The following is a 12,098-nucleotide window of genomic DNA, read 5'->3' on the forward strand; positions in this document are numbered from 1 at the left end:
TCAAAAGGCAGACAAGCTTGATAGAGTGCAAACTACTTGGAGAAGCTGGACCTTACCTCAGTCACTCATGCTTTGGCAATGTCCAGATTGGGCTACTCCAATGCGCTCTACATGGGACTACCCTTGAAGATGGTTCCGAAGCTTCAGCTGGTCCAGAACACTGCTGCAAGGATGCTCAAAGGGACAAATCACTTCATGAGTGTCACACCCATCCTGCAGCAGCTTCAGTGGTTACCAGTCCACTTCCAGGCTAGATTCAAGATGCTGGTCTTGAACCTGAAAACTCCACACAGTCTGGGACCGCATCTGCCCATATGAACCAACCAGGACCCTCCGGTCAGCATCGCAGACCTGCTCATGGCCCTGTCACTAACAGAGATCCTGTTGGCAGGGACTAGAGACAGGGCCTTTTCAGTTGTGGCCCCTTGGCTTTGGAATGTGTTTTTAAAACACAATTAAAAACAAGTCTTTTTAAAGAGGCTTTTTGATGTTTTATATGCTGCTTATATCTGGCAGATTTTTTAGTTCTCAGTTTTTAGCTTTCTATTAATAACTTAATTTGAAACATTTAAAATTTGTAATTTTAAATGTGGTTTTAGTCTGATCTTTTAAATTTATTGATATTTTATTGTACATTGTATGTGGTTTGTTGGTGTTGAGCTGCCCCGGGCAGTAATGTGCTGGAGGAGCAGGGTATAAATTTAAATAAATAAATAAATAAATAGTGTCGAGTATTCTACTAGTGATTTACACAGAACCGCACCTCTGCAGTCCAGGACTAGGGAGGGGGACTCTAAGGGCGGGGAAGGTTGTACTCACCAGGATCTTCAACTGGATTTGGAAACAGACAGACAGACAGAGAGCAGATCTTTAATATGCTTCCACACCACAATCCTGGTGAGAACACTTATGCCCATGCTTTGTGCTCACAGAAGTTTCTGGATTTTGTTCAGAGCAGCCCCATGTACTGCAGTAGTCCAAAAGTAACATGACTAAGGCATGGATAACTTTAGCCAGATCTGCCATCCCCAGGAATAACACAACCAGCACACCAGTTGAAGCTATTCGAAGGCACTCCTGACCACAGCAGCAACCTGAACATCCAGAAACAAAACAAGGTCTAGCAGAACCCCCAAGCTGTAAACCTGTTCTACATGGGATTGTGCTCTCTCTGAAAGAACAGCATGATAATCCAAGCCCAATCAGCTTTCCTGCTAACCTCCACCATGACAGAATTAAGTCTCAGCTTGTTAGTCCACATCCAGGCCACAACAGTCTCCAAACCTTCGTCCAGAGCCTCCACTGACTTCCCCACCGCTGCATTTCCCCCACCAGCACTGTGCTTTAAACCGGTCCTGTGGGGCGGCAGCATACCTCCTTGCTGCCCCAGCACATGGCAGACCGGAAGTACCTGATGTGCATACACACCGGGAACTTCTGGTCCGTCATACACAGGTGGCAAGGAGGTACACTGCCACCCCACGGGACCAGTTTAAAGTGCAGCTGCCACCTGCTACCCCCTCCGCACACCAGCCACACCCCTTGCACCTGTGCCAGATTCACATCAAAGCAGGCAGTGTGGCCAGTACCGGGTGGCCCTTCAAACAGCCCTTCAGTCTTTCCCAGCCAACAAAAAAAGTACTCACCAGCTGGAAGAGGGTGAGGGGCACTCAGCCACTGTGTTCCCAGCCAACAAATGCTTCATTTGCCAGCTGAGTGTGGAAGTGGAGTGAAGGGCTCCATACAGCCACACCAGACCCCAATGGCCCAGCGGACATCCCTTCCCCCCATTGGTGGCTACACTCAAGGTCATGGCAAAAACACAGAAAAACAACACGCACACCCCAAAACCAAGTATGAACCAAGTATGGCTAGCGTGTGCTATGGCAACCTCATCATGAGGCAAGTTAAAGTATTCCCCTCTCCAGGCTGCAGAATGCAGGTAACATGAAGGACAAGAGAATGTAGGACAGATTTGATGCAGAGCACAGAACATCAGGAAGTTCAGCTCACTGACATGAATGAGTGCTGTGCAAGGGATGATAGTGCTTTTGTAAGTGCACTCATTAATGCAAGTCAGATACAAGAGACTTTTCCAATTGTTTCCCATATTAATTAGCAATGGGGATGCCACTTTGGACTTTCTGCCTCCAGCATCAACAAATCTTAAGACAGCCCTGGGCATAGAAAGCTGTAGGAAGACTAAGACCAAACAGCTGTAACCAACATGAACCAAAAAAACAAAGCCTAACCAATAATCTCTGGGGATCTTCAGTAAGCTAAAGTAAAGTGTGCCATCAACTCAGTGTTGACTCCTGGTGACCACAGAGCCCTGTGATTGTCTTTGGTAGAATACAGGAGGGGTTTACCATTGCCATCTCCCGCACAGTATGGGATGATGCCTTTCAGCATCTTCCTATATCACTGCTAAGCGATATAGGTGTTTCCTATAGTCTGGGAAACATACCAGTGGGGATTTGAACTGGCAACCTCTAGTCAAGTCATTTCCCCACTGCGCTATTAGGAAGAACACAGGAGGGGTTTACCATTGTGATCTCCCATGCAGTATGAGATGATGTAAGGTACCCAAGTCTTTTATACAGCCATATAATTATATGGCTGTACACCAAATGTACTGTATCAGGAGGAAGAGGATTAAAAAGGGAAGAGAAGCAAGTGAAAGCAAGGCTGGTATGCTGGTCAAATATTCCATTAAGTCAGCAACACCACCACCCCACCCCCCACTTTTAAATGCTGAAATGTGAGGCACTGCATCCATGTTTACAATTTTCACTCATGCACTAAATTTCACCCTTCATCTTATTACAACATATACTAGAAGCCCATTATATGATAAACCCTCTCAAGCTTCCAGTTCATAATCCTCTTTTCTTTCTTTTTTGAACACAACATCCAATGTATAGAAGGATGTGCAAAGTCCACATTTGAAAAATACTACAATATACCCAAATTTTCTATGGGAGGAGAAAGTACCTATGAGTAGGAAATGTATGAAGGGATCAAATATTGGGACAGGGAGAGGAAAAACAAGTGTATGTACTCTTATTTGGAAGTAAATCAGTCAGACATAAGTAACATGCCTTGGTCTGGGTTGCATGTGAGACAAAGGTCTTGATCTAGATGCATCCTACATCCCTAAATGGTACAAAGCAGTCTCACTTGACATATTACTGCAACATTATGATATATAAGGAGCAGCAGAAATTCTCTTTTCATTGGACTGTTTGCAGACAGCCTATTCTCTGATTAAGTAGACAAAATTGTAGCAACAGAAGCTACAAGGAATGCTGCATATAACCAAATACAACAGGTGAGCACCAGTTAACACAATCTAATAACCTTTCCTTTGGGGTAAGGCAACCAAGAAACACAATATAGAGAGGAAGTCCAGATGAACTACAAAAGAAGAACAAACAATGACTTTGTATCCCTAGATGTAAAAGTGACAAATGGAAGTATTAATACATATACACCATGGGGGCTGGGTGATGGGCGGGCACACAGAGAGGCAGGCATACTTTGCCTTTCAGTGTGAGGAAAGGAGGGCTTATAATACCTAAGCTAGCTGCCTTCCTGTAGTCCCATAGAAACTGGAACTGCCACAACATCACGCATGTAAGAGGACAGAGTCACAGATCACAGTATGTCCAAGCCTCAAAAACACAAAGCTGCACAGTTCCAAAGCAAATAAACCTGAGTGAGTCACAAGCCAGACACGGAGTTCGGAGTGCTATTTGCCTACAGCAAACCATAAGTACAGTATCACCAAAGTGCATTTTATGAGAAACTTTTAAGCCTTCTCTTTGTACAGCCAAACAAAACCAGACCTGCCTTCAAACCTCAAATTAGTTTCCAGAACTGAAGCTCACGGGTCTCAAGAACAAGTGTCAAAATGACACTTCACAGCCAGTGACTAGCCACACACAAGTGAGAATGAATGGGATCCAAGAGAATCTATCTATATACTTATTTCTCTAAGATGGGCCATGCGTGGGGACGTGGCAGAAAGGAGGCGATTGGCTGACAGAGTGCGGGGAGGAAAGGAGGCAATTGGCTGACAGAGTGTGAGAGTTCAGAAAGCGAGAAGGCAGCAGTCGGAGAAGAGTGCAGGCGGCTGCTTCAGAAATCCAGGGAGTTTGCCAGCTGGGGTCATGTAGCAGGGAGTTTGGGGTCTGGGGATGGAGTTTGTGGAGAGCCAGGGAATTCTGGCAGGGAATTCAGCAGAAGGAGGCGGGGGGTGGTTCACCACCTCAAAACGCACCAGGGAGCTTGAGGCCACCTCAAAACATGCCAAGGAACTTGAGGGTGCTGCGGAAAGTGGTTGGGCGACAGGGAGGCCATTGTTAGTGCCCGCCTGCCACAGATGCCATCAGGAGAGAGAGAGCGAGGGCAGGCGAGCGAGCAGTGGGGGGGGAGGGAGAGCGAGGGCGGGCGAGCGAGCAGTGGGGGGGGAGGGAGAGCGAGGGCGGGCGAGCGAGCAGTGGGGGGGGAGGGAGAGCGAGGGCGGGCGGGCGAGCAGTGGGGGGGGAGGGAGAGCGAGGGCGGGCGGGCGAGCGAGCAGTGGGGGGGGAGGGAGAGCGAGGGCGGGCGGGCGAGCGAGCAGTGGGGGGGGAGGGAGAGCGAGGGCGGGCGGGCGAGCGAGCAGTGGGGGGGGAGGGAGAGCGAGGGCGGGCGGGCGAGCGAGCAGTGGGGGGGGAGGGAGAGCGAGGGCGGGCGGGCGAGCGAGCAGTGGGGGGGGAGGGAGAGCGAGGGCGGGCGGGCGAGCGAGCAGTGGGGGGGGAGGGAGAGCGAGGGCGGGCGGGCGAGCGAGCAGTGGGGGGGGAGGGAGAGCGAGGGCGGGCGGGCGAGCGAGCAGTGGGGGGGGAGGGAGAGCGAGGGCGGGCGGGCGAGCGAGCAGTGGGGGGGGAGGGAGAGCGAGGGCGGGCGGGCGAGCGAGCAGTGGGGGGGAGGGAGAGCGAGGGCGGGCGGGCGAGCGAGCAGTGGGGGGGAGGGAGAGCGAGGGCGGGCGGGCGAGCGAGCAGTGGGGGGGAGGGAGAGCGAGGGCGGGCGGGCGAGCGAGCAGTGGGGGGGAGGGAGAGCGAGGGCGGGCGGGCGAGCGAGCAGTGGGGGGGAGGGAGAGCGAGGGCGGGCGGGCGAGCGAGCAGTGGGGGGGAGGGAGAGCGAGGGCGGGCGGGCGAGCGAGCAGTGGGGGGGAGGGAGAGCGAGGGCGGGCGGGCGAGCGAGCAGTGGGGGGGAGGGAGAGCGAGGGCGGGCGGGCGAGCGAGCAGTGGGGGGGAGGGAGAGCGAGGGCGGGCGGGCGAGCGAGCAGTGGGGGGGAGGGAGAGCGAGGGCGGGCGGGCGAGCGAGCAGTGGGGGGGAGGGAGAGCGAGGGCGGGCGGGCGAGCGAGCAGTGGGGGGGAGGGAGAGCGAGGGCGGGCGGGCGAGCGAGCAGTGGGGGGGAGGGAGAGCGAGGGCGGGCGGGCGAGCGAGCAGTGGGGGGAGGGAGAGCGAGGGCGGGCGGGCGAGCGAGCAGTGGGGGGGAGGGAGAGCGAGGGCGGGCGGGCGAGCAGTGGGGGGGAGGGCCACAGGCTCAGTGCACGACCACACAGATGCTCTGTGCAGGGTTAGCTAGTGCATTTAAATTATCTGAATGGTGGAGTGGCAATTATGAAACTCCAGAGGACAATAAAGAACCATAAAACCCAGCTTTGCATTTCAGAAGCCTGGTGCTGAGGTGCACATATACACACCCTGAAGAAAATTATTATTTTTTCCATTCTGACAAGCATCTGGAAAGCTCTCTCTCCCTCATTTATTCACTTTTTTAAATGGTTAAAAGGACAATGGAGAAAAACACACAGCTCACAGCATAAGCCTTGGGAAAGTTTCACATTTTGCTAAGCCTGGTGCTGCTAAGTAGCGCAATCAAAGTCCACAGCCACATAGTTCAGCAGAGAGCGCCAAGGCTTTGCCCTTAATGGAAACCATCTGCTGTTCAAACAAGGAAGGACGAGCAATTTATTTATTTTTTTAAAAAAATAGCAGCAGCAGATAGAACGAACCCCACAGGAACAATCGGGTCCACTTTTCCCTCCCTGGGCCTCAGTGTAGCCCCATCGACTGATACAGCTGGACGCTGGCAAGATTCTGGATCTCCGAACTTGAAAGAAAAAGAAGGGGCGAACCGATGAAAGTGGCCCACCGAAAGCAAGAAAAAGAGCTTCCTAGAGAGTTGGCTGCCACTGGATTTGTTTGCTTACCGGATCAGCAAATCAGCATTCCCGGGAGGTGTTTAGGGGCTTTCAACAGGTGGAGGCACCCGTCGCCAAAAGAGAGATGCCAGGAGGAGGAGGAGGCGTCGGAGGGGACTTACCCAAGTTGGAAAGCAGGAGACTGGACTGGTCGCGCCTTTGTGTGCGGCTGTTGGGCTGCAGACGCCGCTCACAGCTCCAGCCGCTCGAGCCGCTGCTCCCTCCCAAGTGGCCGCGCCTCAGCCAAGCAGCCCCCCGAGGCAGCGCGCAGCAGTCGCGGCCAGAAGGTTGCCCATGTTGCGAAGAAGGAGACGAGGTGGGAGGCGTTGTCACCCTCTGCCACCGGCTACAGCCAAGCAGCCCCCAAGTCAGGGCGAGACTCGCCGCAAGACGAGCAGCAGCAGCAGCTTCCAGAGAATAGGAGAGGAGGAGGAGCAGCAGAAGGGGAAAAGCCAAGCCGCCACAGAGAGCAATGGGCTCATCACATGATGCGCCTCAGCGCCCGCCTCTCCTCGAGCTCCTCTGCCAGCCCTGCCCCGGGAAGGGAGAACAGCCGCGAAGATGAGACACACCTGTAGGCGCTGCACATATCCGTCGTGAACACAAAGCCAGACAGGAAACTGAGAGAGAGGAGGAGCAGGGGCGGGAAATAAATAAATAAATGAATGAAAAGCGAAGGAGGCAGTCCTGGGAGAGGAAAGCCTCCCGGCCCGCCCCCTGGACTAGCTCCCTCCCCCAGCTCCCGCCCAAGCCAGGCTCCTCTTACCCACTTGAGTCTCCTAGTGGGAGAAAGGCTGGGAGGGGAATCCTCACGCTCTCGGTCGGTGTCTCGCCTTTCCCTCTCGGCGTTGTTTGTTTATCTGCCAACCACTCAGACTGCCAGGAACGCTGAGGGCGTTTGGCTTGCTGAAGTGATGTGGAAGGGTTAAGCGTTCTTATGCAAAGATGGGTGGGGTGGGTGTAGGCAGGGCTTAGCCTAACCCTGGAACTTGTTTTTAATACCTGTATGGTATCAGGGATTGTGTCTTTCATCATTAGCTGTGAGCTGTTTGTTTTTTCTTGAAACATGCAAGGTAGCTGATGAAGAAAACACCTCTGAGCATGTGCAGAGTTTTTTCCCTTTGAGTAAACCTGGTTGCTTGCAACCTTAGAGAAGCTGCTGCCAGTCTGTGAAGACAATACTGAGCTATTATTATTATTACATATATATCCCACTCTTCCTCCAAGGAGCCCAGATTGTTGTACTACATACTTGAGTTTCTCTTTCACAACTGTGAAGTAGGTTAGGCTGAGAGAGAAGTGGCCTGCCTCAATATATGGCAGTTGCTAACCTAATCTAATGTGTTCAGAGAAGGCACCTGCATTGGCATAGACATCTGCAGGACTTTCCCCCGGGGGGGGGAGGTGTGAAGGCCACAATCCTATAGCCTTTTACATGGGAGTAAGCCCCATTGAATTCAATAAGACCAGCTCAGTCTAAGAAGAGCAAATGGTTCCCCTGGCCCCCTTATATGAGACTTTCCCATTTGTTTTTCTTAGCAATGCCATTTGTGTGAGTTAAGGTGGGTTAAGAGAGAACGATGGTCCCAAAGTTGAGCTTCATGCCTGACAAGTGATTTTAACCTTTGATTGATTAAGTGTTGTCAAGTTGGTGTTGACTCTTAGCGACCACATAGATAGAGTCTCTCCAGGATGATCTGTCTTCAACTTGGCTTTTAAGGTCTCGCAGTGGTGCATTCACTGCTGTCGTAATCGAGTCCATCCACCTTGCTCCTGGCTGTCCTCGTCTTCTCTTTCCTTCAACTTTTTCCAGCATTATGGATGTCTCAAGGGAGTTGAGTTTTTGCATAGTGTCTCCGAAGTATGAGAGTTTGAGCCTGGTCATTTGTGCCTCGAGTGAAAATTCCGGATTAGTTGCTGCCATATCCTAACACTCTGTCTACACACTACACAGATTTACCACAACTTGTGAATATTTGTCCAAAGCCCCTAATGTTATTTCTTTGTTGGTATGGATTTATACAGAATCTTGTGCCATGCAACCTGAAATATAAGGTGAGAGCCAAGGCTGCAATCTTAAGCAGACCTTTTTTGGAAGGAAGGCCTCCTTTGGAATAAACATGATTGAATTAATAGTTCTTACCACACAACTTAAGATGCAATATGTGCACACTGAACAGAAGTAGCCCTATTTTTAGTATTTATACAGGAACCAAAATGATAAACCCTAAGTGTCACTGCAGTACTCTTTCCTCAAGTGATTCAGGTACTCGGCTCTTGACAGATAAACCATATTTGCCCCCATCTCATACAAATTATTCTGAACTTCTCTCTGAACTTGAAATGCTTCATATCATTGAATTCCTTCTTCCAGTACATCTTGGGTTGTGGAGTTGAGCTGCTACACTTCAGCCCAAACTAAGCCCTAGCTTGTTTTACATTATGGGTAGTATTACCAGAGGCACTGTTACCCTTGGACTTCTGGGCCGAAGTCCAGGGCTTCCACATCCCCTGGGGGTCCCCAAATCCTTTTTAGAGACAGAGGGGATGTGGGAAAAGAAACATGTTGAATGGGAATACATTAAGTTGCATGTTGAAATGTTTCTGCTAATGCATATTTGCATTACATATTTGATATTCTTATATTTTTGTGAGTTCAGTTGCTGTTTGTCCCCTCAAGAACCCACATGTTAAAAATACTGCATGTGTCATGGGGTGTGTGTGTGTAGGGAGTCGATGTTTAACTTGCAGTGAGGGGGGTGAACCTCCAAAGGCCTTTAGGTCCAGGCTCAAAAATTACCTAGGTGTACCTCTGAGTATTACAGGGCAATCTTAATGCACACTTACTGAGTCACTATACTGAGTCAATAAAGTTGTGCTCTCGAGTTGGTGTTGACTCCTGGCAACCACAGAGCCATATGGTTTTCTTGGTAGAATACAGGAGGGGTTTACCATTGCCATCTCACAGGTGCAGTGTGAGATGATGCCTTTTAGCACTTTCCTATATTGCTGCTATCCGATATAGATGTTTCCCATACTCTGGGAAACATAACAGCAGCGATTCAAACCAGCAACCTCTTGCCCCCTAGGCTAGTTGCTTCCCCACTGCACCATTAGGTGGCTTAAGTCACTTTATTGTCGTTATAATATTATGTTTTTAAAATATATATCACATTTCAACCCAAAAAAAGTTCTCAAAGAGGTTTTCATAGAAGAAGGAATAAGATTATTCATTGTTCAAAAGGGCTCACAAAACCTAAAAAGTAAGACAAGTAGACACTAGCAACATCCACTGGAAAGATGCTGCACTAGTGTTTGACAGGAAGAGTTGCTCTGCTAAGAATAAGAGAGATGCCACTTTATAAGGTGTCTTTCTCTTTGTCCAGGTTATCAACTGAACCACCAATTGAACAAATAAAGACTTATACATGCATAGGAAAGGCCGGGTTAGGAATGGGACTTGCCTAGTAAGTCAGTAGTCCTATGTGCTCTTTCAACACAATAGGAAGTATGTCCCATTGAGTAGAGTGGCACTTATTTCCAAGTAAGCATGCATAAGCCTGAGCTAAAAGTGTACTTATAGTTACAGCCATATTTATTTAATGTGCATTTATACATATTTCAGAGGCAGAGTATCTATTTTCTCACCTGTGTGTACAGATTGCTGGGCTATAATAATAATACTTACAATGTAATGTATACAGCACATTTCAGGAGTTTAAAGTACCACATTATTTCACTAATTCTTACAACAGTCTTCTAAGATGAGTCATTACTAAACTCATATTACTGATGGGGAGGGGTTTTTATGCTGAGAGAATAGTAGCTTGCTTAAGACCATGTAGTGAGTTTGTGAATGAGGTGATATTACAGCTCAATGTCTTAGCCACTTCTACAACACAGCAAAGCCACCTAATGGCACAGCAGGGAAATGACTTGATTAGCAAGCCAGAGGTTGCTGGTTCGAATCCCTGCTGGTATGGGAAACACCTATATCGGGCAGCAGTGATATAGGAAGATGCTGAAAGGCATCATCTCATACTGCGTGGGAGGAGGCAATGGTAAACCCCTCCTGAATTCTAACAAAGACAACCACAGGGCTCTGTGGTCACCAGGAGTCGACATCGACTTGACAGCACACTTTACTTTTACAACCCAGTAGCAGCTGTGACAAGTTGACTTTGCCAGTTGCCTTTTGTCCTTGCCAAATCTTTGCTGCTGCCATGTACTGGAGCAAAAGAGTTATCAGGATAAAGTGAGCAGCCTCACAAGACTGGTTCAGTTGTGATGATATGAAGGGGAGCAGTCTGAAAGGCTGATAACATGTGAATATCTAGATTCCTGCCAGGTCTTAGGCAGTTTGGGTTAGTGCTGTAGAGGCACACAGTAGACTAACATGTTCAGGGCTGTTAATATACCGTCACTCTGAAAAACAGACTCAGGAGGTGGGATAGCAATAGAAGAGCCACAATGACTTGAGGATGAGGATGATGATGATTTATTTTACATTTGATATCTCACTCTTCCTCCAAAGAGCCCAGAGAGGTGTACTACATACTTAGGTTTCTCCTCACAACAACCCTGTGAAGTAGCTTAGGCTGAGAGAGAAATGACTGGCCCAGAGTCACCCTGCCAGGAGCGTAGCTATAATTGAGGGAAAGGGTTCAAAGAACACGGGCCCCCAGCTCCTGAGGGCCCTCCAGATCCCCCCCTCCCTATTTCCTTCATTATCTCCCTCACTCTGGGGGGCTGCCAGAGAGAAGGATGAACACAGGCCCCCTCTCCCCTAGCTACACCCCTGCTGACCCTGCTAGTATCATGGCTGAATGGGGATTTGAACTCGGGTCTCCCAGGTCCTACTCTAGCACTTTAGCCACTACACCACAACTGGCTTATAGAAAACCTTGGCGGAAGGGCCCAATTCTCAACACATCCCCGGAATGACTTACATGCGGCGAACATTCTCTTTCAACCTCCTAGGCTTCCTCTGTGTTAATAGCCAGGGGCAGTCCTGTGAAAAGTTCCCTGTGATTGGATATCGGGAAGGCTCCTATGTTTGGGAGGCGGTTGCCTCTGACACACATGTGAGTGAAGACGTGCCCAGTGGGCAAAGTGTTATCCATGATCCACCCAGCGGCGCGCCCAGGCAGAGGTTGGGGTGGCCGATCTTGACGATCACACAGCTGCCAGCGCACGGGTTACACAGCGGCAAGAAGACGGGCTGTAAAGAAAAAAGGAAGCGGAGGAGGCGGCTGTGCTCTTTCTTGCTCTGCTCGACTTCTATTCCTCCAGGCCAGCCAAGCCCAGAAAGCAGCGAAACCCAGCGCTTGTTCCCACGCCCTGACTGGCCAAGTCTGCTGGGGATCAATAACCGCCTCGAGTCCGGAAGCTGCATTCTTAGAGGCAGCCTCTTCGCTAGCCTTTGCCTATATGGGATGAGCGGTGGATTCTCCTTCCTGTTCCTCATGGGCGGGGAGAAGAAGAGAAAGTGATTCCAGGCGACCAGGGAAATGGCACTCTCCTTGTTCTTCCCTGAGTCTTGGCCCCCGCCCCTGCGGGTGTTCCGGGGCGCGATCCTTTCACTTTGCTACTCGTGGTGGGGGCGTACGCGCAGCTCTCCGCAGCCTCAAAGCATCTGCCGGGACTGCAGGAGGCGGGAGGCAGCCCTGGGTTCATTCCCTGCCTCCTGGCTTCACCCCTTGGGCTGAGAGACTTTCCTAGTTGACTAGCGTTCTGGTGTGTGTGTGTGTGTCACACACAACCTTTTGTTTTCCTGCTCCGTGATCTGTAAAAGGGACGGGGGGAAGCGAAACCACCACGATGTGTATTTTGGGATTTGGGGACGCT

General features: G+C 50.3%; 1 protein-coding gene across 7 annotated transcripts in view; it reads right to left on the reverse strand.

The window, feature by feature from the left end:
- PLXNB2 (plexin B2) overlaps nt 1-11,563 on the reverse strand; it is a 467,944-nt gene extending 456,381 nt beyond the window's left edge. For 4 of the 7 annotated variants that reach the window (XM_053253239.1, XM_053253232.1, XM_053253234.1 and 1 more), the window contains exon 1: nt 6,374-6,891. The gene's annotated coding sequence lies outside the window, so the exon portion shown is untranslated. The other 3 variants (XM_053253237.1, XM_053253235.1, XM_053253238.1) reach the window with 3 other exon arrangements.
- Between the last annotated feature and the right edge of the window lie 535 nt (nt 11,564-12,098).

This window comes from Hemicordylus capensis, chromosome 5 (genome assembly GCF_027244095.1).
Source record: "Hemicordylus capensis ecotype Gifberg chromosome 5, rHemCap1.1.pri, whole genome shotgun sequence".
Taxonomy (NCBI): domain Eukaryota; kingdom Metazoa; phylum Chordata; class Lepidosauria; order Squamata; family Cordylidae; genus Hemicordylus; species Hemicordylus capensis.